Source organism: Penaeus vannamei, chromosome 13, assembly GCF_042767895.1.
Source record: "Penaeus vannamei isolate JL-2024 chromosome 13, ASM4276789v1, whole genome shotgun sequence".
NCBI classification, from domain to species: domain Eukaryota; kingdom Metazoa; phylum Arthropoda; class Malacostraca; order Decapoda; family Penaeidae; genus Penaeus; species Penaeus vannamei.
In genome coordinates, this window is record NC_091561.1 from 36,359,929 (window position 1) to 36,379,928 (window position 20,000).

General features: G+C 47.2%; 1 protein-coding gene across 1 annotated transcript in view; it reads left to right on the forward strand.

The window, feature by feature from the left end:
• Window positions 1–20,000, forward strand: part of LOC113812006 (B-cell lymphoma/leukemia 11A) — a 94,566-nt gene that overhangs the window by 14,228 nt on the left and 60,338 nt on the right. The gene's annotated exons all lie outside the window — the stretch shown is intronic.

Sequence of the window (20,000 nt, forward strand, 5' to 3'; positions counted from 1 at the left end):
GGAGATGGAGGTGATGGAGGTGGAGCAGGAGGTAAAAGGTGGAGGTGGAGGAGGTGGAGCAGGAGGTTAAAGATGAAGATGGAGGCGAAACAGAAGGTGGAGGAGGAGGGGAGAAGGAAAGAAAGAGGTAGAGATACAAAAAAAAAAAAAATGGTGGAGCTGGCTGAGCAGATGGACGAGAAGACACCGGCGTGGTGTAGTGGAGGAGGAGAAGGAGGAAGAGTAGGAGGAGGAGGAGGCGGAGAAGGAAGAGTAGGAGGAGGAGGAGGCGGAGAAGGAGGAGTAGGAAGAGGAGGAGGCGGAGAAGGGAAGAGGAGGAGGCGGAGAAGGAGGGGCGGGGCAGGGCGGGTATCCTGGCGTTATTAATGGAAGCGTGAGACGGCTCTCTGGAGCGTGTGGAGTGTGGATATGATACGGATAAGGGGGGTTGAGGATAGAGAGGGAGGGGAAGGGGGGTGAGGATAGATGGGGAGGGGGAAGGGGGTGAGGATAGATGGCAGGAAAGGGGGGGAGGATAGAGGGGGTAGGGTAAAGGGGGGGGTGAGAATAGAGGAGGAAGGGAAAGGGGTGAGGATATTTAGGCAGGGGAAAGCGGGGTGAGGATAAAAGGGGAAGGAGGGGGTTGAGGATAGAGGGTGAAGGGAAAGGGGTGAGGAGAGATCGAAAAAGTGGATTATTTTCCGAAAATGTATAATCTTATTCAACAGCTACATAATTAACAATCATGTTTATTCTATTTTCTATCTTAATAACTTTTTTTTTATAAATAATTTCATATCGCAGCGTCTTCAATCAGCTGACTTATGAAATCGGGAGAAATCCTTCCGAAGAGTTAGAAGCAGATTTGATAATATTATCTTCAGTGCCATGATTTTTCAATCTGACAATAATGTTGATAATGATAATGAAAATGATGATGATAACAACAGCAAGAAAAATGATGATGATAATGATTACCATGATAGTGATGATAATAATGATAATAACTAAAACAATATTTATTATTATTATTGCTATTATTATTACTACCATTATTATTGTTATTATCATTGTTATTATTGTCACTATCATTATCACCATCATTACTGTCACCAATATCATCATCACCACCTTTATCATCATCATTATCATCATTATTATTATTATGATTTCCACCTTCCTTCTCTCCCTCATCCAAGACGTGGCAGAGGTGACAGTCAGAAGTCTCGCGGTCAATAATGAGTAGATGTCGCAGGGCGTGAGGGAGGGAAGGAGGGGAGAGTAAGGGAGAGAGGAGAAAGTGAGGGAGGGAGGGAAGGAGGAGAGAGTGAGAGAGGGAGGGAAGGATAGAGGAGTGAGGGGAGAGGGAGGGAGGGAGGGAAGGAGGGGAGAGGGAGGGATGGGGAAAGGGAGGGAAGAGAAGGGGAAAGGGAGGGAGGGAGGGAAGGAGGGGAGAGGAGGGGAAGGATAGAGGAGTGAGGGCAGGAGGGGAGAGGGAGGGATAGGGGAAGGGGGGAGGGGGCGGAAGAGGATTAAGTGAGTGTCTTTTATTACGAAGGGACAGGTACATAGAGAAATAAGAGGGTAGGGGCAGGGGGGAAGGGGGAAGGGGGCAAGTGAGGGCAAAAAGGGAGCGATGAGCTAGGTAGATGGAGAATTAGTGTGCGTCTATTTCTTCATTTATTCCTGTATTTCCCTTTTCTCCTTCTTTTCCATCGTTTTATTATTATATCTATTTGATTTTTCATTATTCTTCCTCCCTCTTTCTCTTCATTTTTCCCTCCTTCTGTAATTATGTTTCCCTTTTAAATATTTATTTCTAAATAAACAAAAACAAACCCAAATTCAATTCAATTAATCCCGCCCTCATCACAGAACCATCAACCATTCCTTTATCTTAGAATCCATTCATTAAAATAAGATTTTAAAGATATCTAAAATTAAAAAAAAAAATACTAATCAAAAATACACTTTAGAAACTGGACTCTGTGGCGGTCCCTTATGGTCTGTGGTCACCGATGTGCCTAGCCAATCATAAAGCGGGAATTTCATGTGGCTGGGTTCTTATTGGCTGAAAATGTCACTTAATTAGACAATATTGGTTCTTTCTGTCCCGCTGAGAGAGAGAGAGAGGGAGAGAGAGAGAGAGAGAGAGAGAGAGAGAGAGAGAGAGAGAGAGAGAGAGAGAGAGAGAGAGAGAGAGAGAGAGAGAGAGAGAGAGATGGCGGGAATAAATGTGTTTTTATTTTATTTTATTTTGAATATTTGTTTATTGTTTTATATTACGATCTTTATTTATTCTGTTATCTTGTTCGCATTTATTATTAATTTCAAGACATGAAAATGAGAAAATGAGAAACTAACAATAAATAAATAAAAAATATTAGAATTTAACGCAAATGTAAATAATGCGACGAAATCCCGATAAACCGATTAATGAATAAATACAATAGACGATATATGAAGGAAGGAAGGAGGAGAGGAAGAAAGAGAGAATAAGAGATGAGGGGGGGAAGGGGTCGTAAGGAAGTGGCAGGGGAAAGACACAGAGGCAAGGAGGCAGAAAAGACAGGGGGGCAGGAAGACAGGGATAGAGGAGGAGGAAGGAGGAGGAGGAGGAGGAGGAAGGGGAGACCATGGAAAGGGGGAGGAGAGAGGGAACCAGGGGGTGGGGGTCACAGCGCAGGAGGGAAGGGGGACAGGGGGCGCTGGGAGGAAGATGAAGGACAGGGAGGAGGGGGAGGGGCTCAAAGGGGTGATGGGGAGAAAGGGGGGTAGGGTGGGGGGGCAAGGGGGCATTAAAGGGCCCCGGTGAGCCTCTGCAGATCCTGGGGGACATCTTATTACAGGTCGCGTCGTCCGAAACGCTGCGAAGATGAGAGGCGACGGAGGTGGCAAAGAAGGGGTGGTCGAGGAAGAAGGAAGAAGATGGAGGGAAATGAGGAAGATGGAGAAGAAGGAGAAGGAAGGAGGAGGAGGAAGGAGATGGAAGGAAATAAGGAAGATGATAAGGAGGAGGAGAAGGAAGAAGATGGAGGGGGTCAAGGAGGAAGATGGAGAAGTTATGAAGAAGGAAGATGGATGATGATGATGAGGAAAATGGAGGATAAGGAAGAAAAAATAGGACAAAAAGGAGAAACGGGATTGGAGGAAAGGAGAAATAAGACGAAGAAAAGGAAGATGGAAGCAAATTAATAATCGAAGGAGCACCGAAACGACGGCAGCTGGCAACTGGCAACCCGGGAGCGCTTGGCGACTGGTGACTGGCGACTAGCGAGTGACGACTGACGACCAGGGCTAAATTATCTTCATCTCATCATCCGGGAACTCTTAAGTACAACAATAAATCTCACCAGAGCCCTTATTGCGGCTCCCTCGCTTATCAATTTGCCGTTTTACGTTGATTCGTCGGGGGGAGGCTCCGGGGGTGGGGTGGGTAGGGGAAGGGGGAGGAGGGAGCAGTGGGCTGGGGGAAGGGGGAGGGAGAGGGAGGGAGGGGGTGGAAAGGAAGGGGAGGAGGAAGGAGGGAGGAGGGAGAAGGGGGAAAGATAGAAAGGAAGGGAGGGAAAGGCGGAAGGAGGGAAGAGGGGGGGGGAAGATGGAAGGGAAGGGGAGGGTCAAGGAGGAGGAAGGAGGGAAGAGGCGAGGGGAGGAGGAAGGAGGGAAGAGGCGAGGGGAAGGGGGTCAAGGAGGGGAGGGGGAGGAGGTAGATGAGGGGGGAGGGGGGGTATGGAAAGGAGACTAATACTTCTTCGAGTTCGTCTTATTGATAGAGTTGCCGGAGATGATTTTTCTCTCCCTGTCCGTTCTCTTTTTTCTTCTTCCTCCTCCAGCTCCTCCTTTTCCTCTATTACTGCTTCTTCATATCTCTCTCTCTCTCTCTCTCTCTCTCTCTCTCTCTCTCTCTCTCTCTCTCTCTCTCTCTCTCTCTCTCTCTCTCTCTCTTTCTCTATTTCTCTCTCTCTCTCTCTCTCTCTCTCTCTCTCTCTCTCTCTCTCTCTCTCTCTCTCTCTCTCTCTCTCTCTCTCTCTCACACACACACACACACACACACACACACACACACACACACACGCTCTCTCGCTCTCTTTCGACTTCCTATAAATAAATCATAATTATTGGAAGTCGGGAAAGAAGACCAAAGACGAAGGAGGGGGAAGAGGAGAAAAAGAAAGAGGAGGAGGAAGAGAAGTAGGAGAAGGAGGAGGAGGAGGAAAAAGGGTGCGTGTTGTATTGATTAAGACGTTTGATGTGTGGTTTCGATTCCGATTTCCGATCCCGCCCAACCGCTCCAATCCCAGCGTTTTCATTTGCATTGCACACAATTCCTCGATCGTAAACCGCGCTGTGTCTCGCCGGTGCAGGTGCCAAGGATCGTGAGGGTGCGGCTCAGACCCTCACAATGGGACAGATTAAGCCTACAGAGACAGAAATGGTCAAATCCTACATTCCATGCGTACAGCCGCCCCTTCGCTGACCAATCATCTGCTGGACACCGACCACTAGCCAATGGGAGGCCGTTAAGCGGGGTGACGTCACCTATTGCATCATTAGTTTCGTGGACTGGACGCTGCCCATTGGTCAGTGGAGGTGCCGGCTCCCAGAGTCCGCGCCTTTCCTCGATGCTCATTTGTTGTTTCTCGAGATTGATGACGTAGGGAGAGGCGAGAGGGGAATTAGATTGCTAAATCGATGAAAACAAAAGGGTTCCAGCGCTACATCCGTCCAATCCTAAGGAATCACAGAAAAATGACACTGGAACATATATTTGTCAGTGTGCGTCGGGAAAAGAGCTTTTACTATTCTTATTATTCACATGAGCGTTGATGAGAGCAGGGAAATATCGGATACATTTGAGTGTGAATGCTTTTGCTGTGCATGAGGCTAGATCTGTGGCCGAGGATGGAAAGAAAGGTTGATGGGCACGCTCACGCACACACACACACACACACACACACACACACACACACACACACACACACACACACACACACACACACACACACACACACACACACACACACACACACACACACACACACACACACACACACAGAAAGAGAGACAGAGACAGAGATAAACAAGTAAGGAGACAAGAATACAAGAGACCAAGAATAAGGAAGTACGAGAGAGAGAGAAAGAGAGAGAGAGAGAGAGAGAGAGAAAAGGGAAGAGCCAGAGGACAAGGAGGAGGCATAAGGTCTTCGCAGGCGGTGGGCAAAGAGGGCGTGCCTTATGGTTAGTCTTCATTCTTCGGTCTTGCTCTTATGGGTCTATTTTAAAAGGTGCGGCGTGTTGTGACTGGCGGTGGCAGCGGAGGTGGACGTGGGTCGCGCAGGGGTGGGGGAGAGGGGGGGCGAGGCAAGAGAGAGCGGGGCTTTTGTTAGAAGATGGTGGAAGGAGAAGGAGGAGGAGGAGGAGGGGAAAGGTTGAGGAAGAGGAGGAAGAGGGAGAGGTAGAGGAGGAGGGGAAAGGTTGAGGAAGAAGACGAGCAGGAGGAGGCGAAGGAGAAAGAGGAGGAAGGAGGAGGAAGACGGGTTTAAGAGGTGCAATAAGGAGAAAGAGAGAGATGATATAGGCCTACATAAGTGGAAAAGTAGGTATGTGGTATGTGATATATGTAGTTGAAGGGGGAAAGGGGGGGGAGAGTATGAGACAAGAGGGAGGGAGAGGTAGATTTAAGGGAGAGAGGCAGAGAGTGAATGTTAGGATCGTAGGTGCGATTTTAAGGGGAGTGCTAATAGAATTATGGTCTTATGAGTGGGTGTCAATAGGAAACAGGGGTGGGTTTGTCCACCTCTCTCTCTCTCTCTCTCTCTCTCTCTCTCTCTCTCTCTCTCTCTCTCTCTCTCTCTCTCTCTCTCTCTCTCTCTCTCTCTCTCTCTTTTAAATAATCTATATATGAGTGATAAATAGAGAGTGTAATAATTCCTTCTGGTGAATTGACCCCCACGAAGAAATATAAAAACAGTAATAATAATACACAGACCAAGATGGCTCTTTCTCCCCTCTCCCCTCCCCTCCCCTCCCCTCCTCCTCCTCTCTCCACCTCCCCCCCTCCCTCCTAGTCGCCGGAAGCCAATGAACATATCGTGAATTATGAACAAACCACAACTCGAAGAACAGGAAGTATCTCCCCTCTCCCAATCTCCCCATCGTCTCCCCTCTTTCGTCGCCATTCCCTCTTGTTTCCCCTCTTCATTCGTCTTCTGTCATTTCTTATCTTCTTCCCTGCTCTTCTTCTCATTCTCTCACATGTATTTTTTTTCTCTCTCTCTCTTTTGTTATTTCGTTCTATCTTTCCCTTCCTCCTTCCTCCACCTCCTCTTCTCTTCCTTTTGTCTATCCTCTTCCTCCTCTACCTCCTCTTCCCTTCTTTCTATCTATCCTCTTCCTTCTCCACTTCCTCCTCTCTCCTTTCTATCTATCCTCTTCCTCCTCTACCTCCTCCATCTCCCTCCCCTTCCTTATTATGAATCGTCATATCTCCTTTCCTCTTCTCATTTTCCCCTCTTTCTTACCTCCTCTCTCCCCTCGATATATTACCCTGACCAAACCCACTCAGATGAGATTTTCTGCCATTCATCAGGGGGGAGATGAGTTTTATGGAATCATGGGTAAATGTAGATGACTTTGACCGTTCTATATGGACTCATCACCCTCTATTCCCCGGTTCCCCTCTCCTCCTCTTCTCCCTCTCTCCCTTCTCCTCTCTCTCTCTCCCCTCCCTGTCCCTTCTCTTCTTGCCGGTTTATGTTTTTTTTCTGGTTTTCTTGTCTTGTTTCGTTTTCTGTTTGTTGCTCTTTTTATTTCGTGTTTTGTTTTTATTTTTATTGATCTTTTTTTATCCTCTTTTTTGTTTTTTGTTTTTTTTTTTTTCTCTTTTTTCTTCCGTTTTATACTCCACTTGCTCTCTACTCCCTCTCTATCTCTTCCCTTTCTTCCCCTTATCTCCACTCCACCCTCCCCCTCCCCCCACGCCCTCCTCCTCTCGTAACCTCACACATCCCCTCCACCCTATCCTTGCGGCTTGACCACCCTCCCCATCCCCACCCCCATCCCCTCCACCCTATCCTTGCGGCTTGACCACCCTCCCCTCCTCCCTCCCCCCACCCCCCTCTTTGCGGCTTGACCACCGTAGCGGCTTCTTTGTCCACTCTTAAGGACTCCGCATTGTCAAAACTGAACCACCTTGTTAGTCCACCCCTTTTATCCCTTTTATGGCTCTTCCCTGATTATCCGCTGACTCTTCTCCTCCTCATCCTCATCCTCCTTTCCCTCCCCCTCCCTCTCCTCTCCTTCCCTACCCCCTCCCCCGCCTCTCCTTCCCTACTTTCCTCCCCCCATCCTCTATCCTCTATACCCTCCACACACTCTTCCTTTCTTGTTCTTTTCTTCTCCCCTTTTCTTCTCCGTCACTTGTTCCTTCTTCAGCGATCTTCTGCTTCTTCTTCTTCTCTTCCCCCCTCCCCCCTTCCTCCTCCTCCTCCTCCTCCCCTTTTCAAAAGAGAGAAAAAAAGGAAGTTCATGTTTGACCACGAAGCGACACGGGTTTAAAGGGGGGGGGGTGAAGGGGTGAAGGGGTGAAGGGATGGGGGAGAAGGGGAAGTAGAAGGAGAAAGGAGGGAGTAAAGAAAAGGTAAAGAAAGGGTCATCCTCTCGTTCTCTCTTTCTCTCTTCTTTTCTTTTCTTTTCTTTCTGTTTGTTGTGCTGGTGTTCAAGAGGTCTTGGGAGTGTATCGTTGTGAGCGCTTGTTGAAGGTGATAAAAGGGGGGGGGGGGAGGAGGAGAAGGAGGAAGGAGGAGGAAGAAGAAGAGCAAGTGGAGGAGGAGGAAGAGGAAGTGGAGGAGTAGGAAAAGGAGGAGGACGAGGATGGAGGATGGAGGAGGAAGAGGAAGTGGAGAAGAAGGAGGAAGAGGAGGAAGTTTGTATCGGCAAAATAATTCAAAAGGATTAAAGTCCGTAACTGTCTTGAATAAGAGAGAGAGAGAGAGAGAGAGAGAGAGAGAGAGAGAGAGAGAGAGAGAGAGAGAGCGAGAGAGAGAGAGAGAGAGAGAGAGAGAGAGAGAGAAAGAAAGTAAGTTTGACATATTTGCGTCTTTCGATGTAATCATTACATGTTATTAAAGATTGCGCGCATAAGAAAGTTTTTTCCCTCTCTCCCTCTCTCTCCTTCTCTCCATCTCTTTATCTCCCCTTCTCTCTATCTTCCCTCCCTCCTTCTTTACCTTCGTCATAACTTAATACAGATACGAACACTCCCACACCTCTACCCACTACCTATCCTCCCCTCTCCCTCTATCTCCCTTCCCCCAATCCCCCTCTATCCCCTCTCCCTTCAATCATCCCTCCCATTCCTTCTTATTTACCCTCCCTCCACTCCCCACCTTCCTTCCCCTCTCCCCAGTTCTCTCTTCCCATCTCTTCCACTCTCCTACCTCTCTCCTATCCCCTTCCATATTCCACCTCCTACCTCTCTCCTATCCCCTTCCATATTCGAGCTCCTACATCTCTCCTATCCCGTTCCATATTCCACCTCCTACCTCTCTCCCCTCTCCTTCCCCGCTCTCCCCACCTCTCTCTTCTCCCCTTCCCTACCTCTCCCTACCTCTCTCCCCTCTCCTTCCCTATTCCTCCATCTCTCCCTATGCCCTTCCCCACCCCCCTCCCTCACCTCTCTCCTCTCCCCTTCCCCACCCCCTCCCTCACCTCTCTCCTCTCCTCCCTTCCCCACCCCTCTCCCTCACCTCTCTCCTCTCCCCTTTCCCCACCCCCTCCCTCACCTCTCTCTCGCCTTCCATTCCTTACTCCCCCTTTACCTCTCTCCTCTCCTCCCCCTCTCCCCCCTCTCCCCATCTTCATCAGAACATCTCCCAGAAGCGACACTTGGTCTGTACTTGCCCGAGTGGCGGTAGATTGAATTATGAAATTAGTTAGAGTGAGTTTCTTGGCGATCACATACCTTATCGCCATTAACTGTTGTTGCAAGAGAAGTTACTCTGGTAATTGAAACTTCATTATAATATCACTGCCTTTCTCCCTCTCCTCTCCCTTCCCTCTCCCTCCCTCCGACCCTCTCCCTTCCCTCCGTCCCTCTCCTTCCCTCACTCACTCTCCCTCTTTCCTCCTCTTCCTCCTCCTCCTTACCCGATATTCCTGTCTATCCTTCTTGCTTCCCTTCGTCTGTCTGTCTGTTTATCTGTCTGTCTCTTATTCTCTCTCTGCCTGTCTCTCTCTTTCCCTCCCTCTCTCTCCCTTCCTCCCACCCTCCCTCTCTCCCTTCCTCCCTCTCCCTCTCCCTCTCTCCCTCTCGCCTCCCTCCCTCCATCAATCCATCCCACTCTCTAACTCCCCCTCTCCCTCTCGCCTCCCTCCCTCCATCAATCCATCCCCCTCCCTCCCTCTTCCTCCCTTCTTCCCCTCTCTCCCTCTCTCCCTCTCTTCCTCTCCCGTTGTCATGCCATCCTTCCTTCCCCTCAGGTTGATAGCATTACTCCTCGATTATGGATTACGATAGCTAGTCCTGGGGAATGATTAACTTGCTGACGTATGCCCGAGTTATATCTTCCTTGGAGGAGGAGGATGGAGGGAGGAGGTGGTGGGGTGGAGGAGGAGGTTGGGGGTGGAGGAGGTGGAGGGGGGGGGGAGGTGGTGGTAGAGGTGGAGGAGGAGGAGGAGGAGGTGGAGGTGGTGGGGGGGGTGGAGGTGGAGGAGGAGGAAGAGGACAAAAATGAAATAGAAGAAGAGAAGAGAAGGGGAGAAGTGAAGATTAAAGACCGGGGGAATGGCAGTGAAAATGATGTTAATAATAATAATGATAATAATAATAATAATAATAATAATAATAATAATAATAATAATAATAATAATGATGATGAATGATGATGATGATAATAATATTGATAATAATAAAAAGAGAGAAATAGAAAGGCGAGAAAATGTAGGAAGAAGGAGTTTCTTAAAGGAAAGGTTGAGGTAATGATTAGCTATTAGCTTTTTTTTTCTTCTTTTTTCTTTTTTCTTCTTTTTTTAACGACTCATTGGATCGGTAATTGAGTGACGAATTTTATGTTTCGGATTTTTTTTCTTTTTTTTTTAGATGCAAATGGTTAGCTTCTTGTCCTTAAGGTTATTTACTTTTTTATTTTTTTATTTTCCGAAAGTCAAGTTAGTTCGAGAACTTAAGCTAACAATTTTCTTTTTCTCTTCCCCGCGGTGGTGCTAGTCTTGTTAAATAATTATTTTCGTTTTTGTTTTTGTTTTTGTTTCTTCTCTCTATGTTATTATTCTAAATTATATAAGAGATAGTCGTCTGATACATATGTTCATCTTCATGTTTTTAATTTTATTTTTACTTTTTGGTGCATATTTCTGTCTCCCATTTTTATTGTTATTATTATTATTATTCGTTCGGAATATGCTCTTGTTTTATCTTCTTCTCCCCTTCCTCCATCTCCTCTTCTCCCCCTCCTCCCCCCTCCCCCCCCCTCCCCACTTAGAAGCAATGGGATCAATTTTCCATATCGGGGAATCCCCAAACTATGCTATTTTAATATCACCGATACGCTGTTTCTCTCTCTCTCTCTCTCTCTCTCTCTCTCTCTCTCTCTCTCTCTCTCTCTCTCATTTTCATTTATTCATTTATCTATTCTATCATCATCATCATTATTATTATTATTATTATTCTGATTATTATGATTATTATTACGATTATGATGATTATTATTATTATCATTATCATTATCATTTCATCATTATTATCATCATTATCATTATCATCATTATCATTATCATCATTATCATCATTATCATCATTATCATTATTATAATTTTATTTTGTAATCATATTTAGCCATTGTTTGTGCCGATGGGACTGGGCGCGCGCTTCCCGTCGCGAGCTTTGGGAGAAAAGGTTAAATGCGACCGTTTTGGCGGCTGTGAAATACGGGAATGGTTTTAACGGTTTTTTAAATTCGCTGATGACGATGGGAGGCTGAGGAGGGTGGGTGGGGGGAGGAGGTGAGGGTGGGGAGGAGGATGGGGAGGAGGAGGAGAGGGTGGGGGTGAGGAGGGGGTGGAGTGGGGAGGAAGGGGTGACTGATTTTCGGGAGAGGAATAAAATGAAAACGAATGAGAGAGAGAGAGAGAGAGAGAGAGAGAGAGAGAGAGAGAGAGAGAGAGAGAGAGAGAGAGAGAGAGAGAGAGAGAGAGAGAGAGAGAGAAACAGACAGACAGACAGAAAGACACAGAGAAACAGAGAAACAGAGAACCTACACCTTTAAAAACGGAAGGCCTACCGCATCCCCATACACAAAACCAGCCCCCACGCCCACGACACACGCCCTTTGTTCCGCCGCCGCCTTCCGTACGTGCGGGCGGGCGGGCGGGCGAACGGGCGGGCGGCGAGGCGACAAATAATAATAACGTTTAGAAATTATACCACCGCCTTTTCACGATTGCCAGGTGGTCCTCTGTCCCCACCCCCCTCCTCATTCCCTTCTCCCTCTTCTCTTTCTTTCTCCTATTCTCTTTCTTTTTCTCTTTTTTCTATCCTTTTCATTCTCTTTCTTCTCTTTCTCATTCCCATTTTCTTTCTCTTCTCTTTTCTTCTCTTATATTCTCCTTCTCTTTCTCTTCTCTTTTCCTCACGTATACTCTCCTTCTCTCTCTCTATCTCTCTCTCTCTCTCTCTCTATCTATCTATCTATCTATCTATCTATCTATCTATCTATCTATCTATCTATTTATCTATCTATCTATCTATCTTTCGTCATCTTTCTCCCGCGTCCTTTCCTTCTTACTCTATATATAACGGCATCTCTGATCTTCCCTTTTTACCCGCATCCATTTTATTTGTTTATCTTTTTTTCCGTTGTGTTTCGTCCTCTTTCCATCCTTCCCGTTTTCTTTTTGTTTCGGTCAACGTCTCCAGTTCCTTCATTTCTCACTAAATCCCTCATTAAGAATCGAAACAAGCAAAAAATCGGATAATCATGATAACAAGAATAAAAACGAATTAACGGAGGACATAGAAAAGATAATGAATAGAGAGAGAGACAGAGAGAAGGAAATAAATAAAAAGAAAAAAGGATGCGTATCCCCCATAGAAAACGGAGCGCGCCGAGGAAGAATTCGTCGGCCATTGAAGCAAAACGATTTCTCATGAGGCACGTGGCTCGGCGGTGAGGCATGGGCGCCTTCCTCACACCCTGGCCCTCTTCCTCCTCTTCTTCCTCTTCTCTCTCTTCCCTCTCTTCCTCCATCTTCTCTCTCTTCCTCTTCTCTTTTCTTTCTTCCTCCTATTCTTCTTCCTCTGATTTTTCTTCTTTCTCCGTTTCTTCCTTTTCTCTTTCTTCCTTTTCTCTCTCTTCCTCCTCTTCTTCCTCTTCATTCTCTTCTCTCTCTTCTTCCTCCTCTTCTCTCTCTTCTTCCTCCTCTTCTTCCTCTTCTACCTCTTCTTCCTCCTATTTTCCGCTTCTTTCGTTTTTCTTTTCACTTTGCTTGCTTCATTTCTTCCACTTCTTCCTCTTCCTTATTTCTCCTCCTGTTCTGCCTCCTCTTCTTCTTTTTTTCCTCTTCCTTCGTTTCTTCCTTTTCTTTCTCCTTTTAAGTGTTTTCCTCTTTGCCTTCGTTCCTTCTCTTTCATCTACTTTTTCATCTTTCTTCCTCCTCCTCCCTCCCTCCCTCATCAACTTCATCTCATCCTCCTCCCTCTCCTCCTCCCTCCCTTCCTCTTCCTCTCCTCTCCCTCCCTCCCTCCCTCCCTCCCTCTCCCTCCCTCCCTCCCTCCCTCCCTCTCCCTCCCTCCCTCCCTCTCCTTCCCTCTCTCCCTCCCTCCTCCCTCCCCCCACCGGCCGGTATATGTTGTTAATTACAAAGGTTCGAAAGAAAACATGTATGATTAAAGTGTCTGACCGTCATGTTTAAATAATACTTAGATTAATTTATGTTTTGAAAGGGAAGGGGGAGAGTTGTGACGCAGGCTGGGCGCGAGACAGTCACGTGGTTGTTTTGGATGTGTGTACGTGTGTTGGAGGTGGAGGGGTGCGTGTGTGTGTGTGAGGGGTGGGGGTGGGAAGGGGGCGGGGTGTGGAAGAGGAGCGTGTGTGTGTGTGTGTGTGCGTTTTGTGTTTGTTTCTGTATTTTTCTATTATCCTTATTCTTTCTTTCTTTATCTCCCGAGGGTAACACACACACACACACACACACACACACACACACACACACACACACACACACACACACACACACACACACACACACACACACACACACACACACACACACACACACACACCTCCCCTCTCCTTCCCCCAAACCCCCACCCCCACCTCCACCCTACCCCTCCCCCACCCCCACCACCCACCCCCTCCCACACACAGAGGGAAAAATATAAGTGACAATGCTCCCCTAATGTCCACAATTCAACCCGGAGATAAATGTTTCTCCGTTTGACCTCTGTTGGAGAGAAGGTTTTAGGGGTTACGGGGGAAGGGAGGGGTGGGGGAGGAAGGAGGGGGAGAAGGGAAAAGGGAAAAAAGGTGGCGAGGATGGAAGCTGGGGTGGATGGGGGTGGTTGGGGGGTGATATAGGGATAGAGGGGGTGGAGGAGGGTAGAGTAGGGTATGGATATAGGGTGGAAGAGGGAGGAAGGTGGAGGAGGAGGAGAAAATAGGGAGAGAGGGTTGAGGGTGGAATAGGAAATGGAAAAGTAGGGAGAGAGGGTGGAGGATGGAGATAGATGAGGGAGGAAAATAGGGAGAGAAGAGAGGGAGTGGGATAAATAGGGAGAGGAAGACGGAGGGGGAGAGAGAGAGAGAAGAAAGGCGGGGGTGAATTTTGTGAAGGTTTTCGGGGGAGGAAAAAAGGGACAGACAGCGGTTGTTTAGGCCGGGCAACGGTCACCAAACAGTAATCAAAACTCCCCCACTTGCCCCTCCTTCCCCTTGCCCCTCCCCCCACCCGGAACACCCCCTCCCCTCTCACCCACTCGGCCCTCTCCCCCACCCCGCCTACACCCACGCCCAAAATGCCCAAAATGAAGGGCACAAAAATCCCCCGGGCCATTGTGACACCACCCGCCCCCTCCTTCCGCCCCCCCCCACATCCCCAATACCCACTCCCCCTCCTTCCCTCCGTCCCTCCCCCCCCCATGATCCCAAATGGCCTCGCCCAGACCCGGCGGCCACCGACAGGAATTTTATTGTTGCTTTTTGGAAATTGTTGAGTTTTTCATTGTCGCGTCAATTCACACAAGCTGTTTGGTCCCGATGCCCGATGCCCTTGGGGTGCGGGGGGGGAGGGGGGGAGGGGGAAGAGGGGGGAGAGTTTTGGGTATATTACGGTTGTCCGCTGTTCGTTTTTGGTATTTTTGGTTTATTGTCGTTTTATTGTAATTTCTTTGATTCTGTTTTGTTATTTTTTTCACAAACGAGTTAATGAATGTAAAAGTTTCTAAATTGCGTTTTAATGTGATGAGAAAAATATAAGATATTCACAGATGAACAAATGCTTCCAAACATAAATAATTACAAAGAATAAAACCACAAAGAAAGATCAATGATATATATATATATATATATATATATATATATATATATATATATATATATATATATATATATATATATATATATATGTATATATATGTGTTCCCGCGTTGACTTATTATATCTTCATAAATGATATATTCATAAAAAGAAAAAACACACACACACACACACACACACACACACACACACACACACACACACACACACACACACACACACACACACACACACACACACACACACACACACACCCCCCCCCCCCCCACACACACACACATATTACCACACGAGCGAAATAACCACTCCAACCCCACGGCAAACGAGGGCAAACTCCGCCGGCGTTTCTGGCAACACTTCGTCTATATGTCTGTGTATGTCGCGGTCAAGCTAAGGACGTCCTATAAAACAATGTTGCCAGACACACGCGCTCGTATAAACCCTACGAAAGCACCACGAAGCGGTCCCCAAAGAGCGTTTAGAAGGACCCTATATATGTATTTTTTTTTACTTTTTTCTTTTTTTTTTCTTTTTTTCTGGTAATAATGTCATGTAGCTTACAAGACGAGGCGAGATGGGAGGGAGGGGAGGGAGGGAGGAGTAGGGAGGGAGGGAGGGAGGGAGGCTAAGGGAGGAGGAATGGGCAAGGAGATATGGAAGGGAATAAGGAAGGAAGGAAGGAAGGAAGGAGAGGGGAGGAGAGGTTAGAAAGAGACAAAATAATAAAAAATCAGAGCAGAAACGAAGAGGAAGGAAAAGGGAAGAAAACAAAAGAACAAGAAAATAAAAACAAATAAAAAATATAAAAAAAGCTCTAGGAGAGTAGGAAATGCATGGGTAAGGAGAGGGGGGAGGAGGAGGAGGAGGAGAAGGGTGGGATGGATGATACAATGGTCAAAGAGTTAAAGGAGGATAAGGGCAAAGGGTGTGGGTGCGTGAGTGAGGGAGGAGAGGGGAGAGAGGGGAAAGGGGGGAAGGAAGAAGGAGGAGAGGGGATAGGGGAGAGGGGGGAGAGGGGATAGGGAGGAGAAGGTAGAGGGAGGAGGGAGGAGAGGGGATAGGGAGGAGGGGGGGAGGGGAGAGGGGGATGGGGAAAGGAAGGGAGGAATAGGAAGGTCATGCAAGAAACAGGAAGTCGTCTCAGAGGGCATGACGGATGTTCACACTAAAAGGACTATCCAATTTATCTTTTCTTCTTCTTCTTCTTCTCCTTCACCTTTTCCTTCTTCTTCTTCTCCTGCTTCTCCTTCTTCTTCTTCTTCTTTTTCTTCTAATTCATCATCATCATCTTCTTCCTCTTCTTCTTCTTCTTCTTCTTCTTCTTCTCCTCCTCCTTCTCCTTCTTCTTCTTCTTCTTCTCCTTCTTATTCTTATTCTTCTCCTTCTTCTTCCAAATCTTCTTCGTTTCTTTTGTCTATCTTTGGGATCCGTAAAGCTTTCGCTTTTTTCTCCTAACGAACAAAAAATAAAAGAAAACGTAATTCACGAATCTAAAAAAAAGGGGACGAGAAAATTAGACTAAAAAAAAAAAAAGCAGAAGAAGAACAAAAGCATAATTAGGATAAAACGAATAAACGAGAGAAAGCGAGAATGCGAGAGAAAGGACACACCTCGAGGAAAGACAATGGCCCTCTCCTTTCTTCTCCCCTCGCTTCCCCTCCTCCCCCCCCCTTCCTCAACTCCTTTATCATCGCCTCTCCCCTCTCCCCTCTCCCCTCCCCTCACTCAGGCAACCTCACTCAAGCCCGCCCACGCCCACACTGGACCGTGGGCGCGTGGCATGACAAGCCTGCTCAATAGAGTGTACTTACGCCCATCTATGTCAGTTGCCACCTCGCCATGAGTCCTTCCGAGAGAGGGGGGGGGCAGACTGGGGGACGGAGGGAGAGAGAGAGAGAGAGAGAGAGAGAGAGAGAGAGGGAGAGAGAGAGAGAGAGAGAGAGAGAGAGAGAGAGAGAGAGGCAGAGAGACAGACAGAGACAGAGATAGAGACAGACAGAGACAGATAAACAGACAGACACATAGACACACAGACACAAAGACAGACAGTCAGACACACAGTCAGACACACAGACAAAGAAGCAGACAGACTGACACACGTACACATACAGCCCACAAACGGAGGGAAAGCGAGAGACCAAGAACGAGAGGAATAGGCACCGTCAGTGGCACCATGCATGAAGTGAGGGAAAAGCTTATGGCACAGGCACCGCCGCCGACTGATTGCGAGAGATGGCATAGCCCGGCGCCCCTCAGAGAACGTGAATGCAAAGCGGAGAAGGAGAGGAAGAGGGAAGGGAGGGGGCGAGAGAGAGGGGAGGGGAAGACGAGGGGAAGGGAGGGGACAAGGAGGAGGAAGGAGGGTAGGAAGAGGGGAAGGGAGGGGACAAGGAGGAGGAGCGGGATAGGAAGAGGGGAAAGGAGGGGGAAGAGGAGATTGGAGGGGACGAGGAGGAGGAAGGTGAAGAGGGGATTGGAGGGGACGAGATAGAGGGGGAGGGAGGGGAAGAAGAAGCAAAAGGAGATAACCCAGAGAGCTTGCAAATGCAGTCTGTAGATTGCAATTTCCCTCCGTCCTGCCTTAACAACGCGATATCCAACTTGCTCTCCAGCTCAGTTATGCTTTTCCTATGCTGGCAATGCTCTCTCTCTCTCTCTCTCTCTCTCTCTCTCTCTCTCTCTCTCTCTCTCTCTCTCTCTCTTTCTCTCTCTCTCTCTCTCTCTCTCTCTCTCTCTCTCTCTCTCTCTCTCTCTCTCTCTCTCTCTCATACTAAAATTACAATTCCTTCATTCACAAAATGGCAATTTCCTTTGTTAATTTCGTTTTAGTTATCACATTTATCTTTCCTCTATCATCATTATTTCACCGTTATCATCATAATTCTCATCATCATTTTTCTACGTAAACACCTCGAAAACATCACCGTCTAGAGCGTATCCACAAAACCGCGTGCGTCGCGTCCGGACACTGACCAGCACGCGAGATTCCTCTATCATTAGCTTGAATTAACAGCTCGTGTGGGAGGAGGGAAAGGGTTAGGGGTTGGAGTTGGGATTAAGGAGAGGGGGGAGAGGGGGGAGAGGGGGAGAGGGGGGGAAAGAGTGAATTAAGGGTGAGGAAGGGCGAGGAGACACGAGAGTTGGAGCGTCAGTGTGTTGGTGTAGGATGACAATTGTTTAACACGTCACCGCAGTGGACACAGCTCACTCGCTATTATTGTTTTGTTTTGCTCTTCAGTGGTGTCGTCTGTCTTGCTTGTTCTTCTTGTCCTTCTTCTTCCTCGTCTTCCTCTTCCTCCTCGTCCTCGTCCTCGTCTTTCTCCTCCTCCTTCTCTCTCTCTCTCTCTCTCTCTCTCTCTCTCTCTCTCTCTCTCTCTCTCTCTCTCTCTCTCTCTCTCTCTCTCTCTCTTTCTCCCCCTCCCTCCCTCTCTCTCTCTCCCTCCCTCCCTCCCTTCCTCTATCTATCTATCTATCCATCTATCTACCTATCAATATATCTCTATCTATCTATCTCCCTCTTTCTCTCCCTTCCTCTATTTATAATATCATAGCGGTTTATCTCGCCTTCGCTCCCTCTCTTATTCTTTCCCCTTAGTCCCCTCCCTCCTCTCCCCCATCCCCTGTGGTCACCCTCGGGCGCCTGGAGGCAAAGGACAGGCAGGATAGAACAGGGAGTGGGGGAGACAGGACTCAGGATGAATATTTAGCCAGAGAGAATCATGTTATTGGCTTAACTTTATCATATATTAAATTGTCTTGTTACATCAGCCTATTTATTTCCTTTTTTTTTTTTGTCTCCCTGTATTTCTTCCTTTTTTTCTTTTTTGTGTTTTGTCTGCATTTCCTCTTTTTGATTTTATTGTTTTGTCTTACTGTATTTCTTCGTGTCGATCTTTTTTCTTTGTGTTTTTTACTGCATTTCCTTATTTTTTTCTTTTCATTTATCTGTCTCGTCTTTATTTTCTCTCTCTTCTATTTTTCATTCTTTCTTCGTCTCCGCCTCTTCCATTCATCCTCCCTTGATTTCGACCTACTCTTCGATTCGCTGCCGAAGTTGCGGTGAATTTGCGGACTGCCATTGTCCCTCATCCTACCCCCTACCCCCTCCCCCCTACCCCAATTTACCCCCTCCTCCTCCCCTCCCTCCCTCCCTCCCTCCCCTTCCCTCCCTTCCTCCCCTCCCTCCGCCAGCACAGTAATTCGTCATATTTCGCCCCAAGGCATCGTTTCATTGTCAACCTCCCCGCGGCATCTACCTCCCCCCCCCCCTTCAACCCCCAGCCCCCTCTCTCTCTTCTTCCCCCCCCCCCCCCCCTCCGCCCCTCCTATCCATGTGAACTTTGTTAACGATGTATTTTCACACGGATGACCACACCTTGACACACAATGGTGGGGGGAGGGGGGAGGAGGGAGGAGGGTGGGGGTATCCTCCTTTACTCTTCTTCTCTTCTTCATTTCGTTTATTATCTATTCTTTCTTTCTCTGGGTTTTCGTTTACTTTGAGTTTTTTTTTCTATTCTCCTTTCTCGATATTTTCGTCTTTCTCTCCCCGTTTCATCTTACCGCTTTCTTTTTTTATTCTCTCCCCTTTTCCTCCTCCTCCTCTTCTCCTTCATTCTCCCCTACCTCCTCTTCTCCTCCTTATTCTCTCCTACCACTCCACACCATCCTCTTCCCCCCTCCCCCCACCAATTTCCCCTTATTATGGTACCCCCCGCGTTGGTATCTCGGAATCTGACGATGGTTGCTATCGCTGGGACTCTATGCTGGCATTAGAGTTTTATATTTCTTTTAATATAATTTTTGTTGTTTGTTTGTTTGTTTTGTTTAGTTTAGTTAGTTTTGTTGTCATCTTGTATCGGTAATGTAGTTTATTCGGGGTGGGCGGGAGAGAAGAGAAGAGAGAGAGAGACAGAGAGAGAGAGAGAGGGGGGGGAGGGAGGGAGAGAGAGAGAGAGAGAGAGAGAGGGGAGAGGAAAAGAAGAGAAGAGAAAAAGATAATCCGCTACTCCATTTGGAAATGAAAATGAATAAAGATTTCAATTGATTTTCTTTCTTTTTTTTCGGAGGATAGAGACACAAAAATTAATGATAAAGAGGGACGTATATAAAAAAACGAATAAAAATGAAAGAACGAGATGAAAAAAGAAAAAAAAATGTGGTTGCGTCGACGTTCGTGGGATGTTTACAGCAGATAATGTGTTTTTGACACTGACAAAGCTGCGATTTTACACCCATTGATCATTTTCGAAATCTGTTGCCTTCTCCTTTTACTTCCCTCTCTTTTTTTCATTTCTCTCCTCTTCTCCCCTTCTTTTCTTTCCCCCTTTGTACCCTTTTACCCTTTAAATTCATTTCTTTTATTTCCTCCCCCCTTTTCTGTCATTTTTAAAAAATTATTTTTCATTGACTCCGTTACACCCCCTCCCCCCCACTTCTTACCAACTAGTACTTTTTGATTCCATTTCCCCC